The following is a 1,324-nucleotide window of genomic DNA, read 5'->3' as shown; positions in this document are numbered from 1 at the left end:
GGATTGATCAGAGAGATCCAAGGGCCACGTATCACACCCCATCCACCTGGACATTGGTCCTGTCTGTGTGAAATGAGCTCATCTCTATGGTCTGTACAGGCTTCTCTCTCATTTCCCCTGCAGCTGTATCTGTTCCAAAAATAACAGCTAGCTCCTCTGCATTTTGTGATTGTGCCATCCTAATTAAAACAAATTCCAACCTTCAAACAGCAGTCGTAGGAGCTCATCAATTTTATGGGAAAGAATGGTCAAATACCTTTTCCAAATTATCTTTCCTCCAGGTTTCAAATGGGTCTTTGATTCAATTTTGTTGCCGTGGGAACAGTCATGACGTCAGACCTGGGAGCTGTGATGTCACTGAGGAATAATCACATGCTGGAGGAGACAGCAGGAAAAAGGAAGTAAACAAATGTGTTTATCCACAAACCCTCCTACCACGAGGAACTGGAATCTCTGATGGTAATTTACCACATGTTGTTAATGTGTTAGTTATAATGTATTTCTTAATTCCTTTTTCCTTTGATTCTGGCTGCATAGGAAGGTTCATCAGGGCTGGAACAAGCAGGGGAAGCAGATTGAGATGAGCATTACAGATCTGCCGTGCTCTGGTTTATGGTTTGTTCCCAGCGATACACAGTAAGTAAAACAAGCACTGATTGAGTCAGCTGCCTCCTGGGTGTTCATTTGCTGGAGTGTGAGGAATATTAATGCTAAGAACATCCTCGTGCACCAGGAAAGGCAGGAGGAGGCAAGCAGATTACCCTGGCTTAGGGGTATTATACACGCATCTGCAACTTCCAAAGACACAGAGAGGAAATATTTCTGTGGGGTTTTGTCTCTTATCTTCTTACAGTCTTACAGATTTTGGAGATGCATTGCCCTGGAGTTTTTAATACTTGGAGTTTTCAGGCGGGATTGTGATAATTTCTTTTTTTTTTTAATCCTCCTTTATACAGGGGGGAGGAAAAAAAAAGGAAAAAAAATACAAGCGTTGAGTTTCATCAGGATAAAGAAAGAGCAGGTTCCAAGAGAAGAAAGAAGAGATGAAAAAGAGAAGTTTGATTAAAATCCCCTCTTGTTCCATGTGTTTGATGTAAATATCTTCACACCTTTCTCTTTTCCTTTGCAACCTCAGCAGAGGGTTCAGCCCGTCACCAGGGGATTGAGTTCCAAGCTGAGGGCTTTGTAGTTGCTGCTGCTCTTGCTGCTGTTGTCTAAAGGGATTATAAGCCTTTGTAAAGCTTCTGTTAATACCCTGGAGGGGAAAAATGAGTTTCCAAATAACCTTTGTTATGCATTTCCTGTCTAAGGTACCCCAGGAAAG

General features: G+C 42.2%; 1 long non-coding RNA gene across 1 annotated transcript; it reads left to right on the top strand.

Annotated features, from left to right (window-relative positions):
- The first annotated feature begins 370 nt into the window (after window positions 1–370).
- Window positions 371–1,112, top strand: LOC135283154 (uncharacterized). Its single transcript, XR_010349019.1, has 3 exons — window positions 371–459; window positions 538–636; window positions 957–1,112. It is a non-coding gene; the product is annotated as an uncharacterized LOC135283154 (long non-coding RNA).
- Window positions 1,113–1,324: the final 212 nt, after the last annotated feature.

Source organism: Passer domesticus, chromosome 18 (genome assembly GCF_036417665.1).
Source record: "Passer domesticus isolate bPasDom1 chromosome 18, bPasDom1.hap1, whole genome shotgun sequence".
NCBI classification, from domain to species: Eukaryota; Metazoa; Chordata; class Aves; order Passeriformes; family Passeridae; genus Passer; species Passer domesticus.
This window is presented reverse-complemented; position numbering and strand designations above follow the sequence as displayed.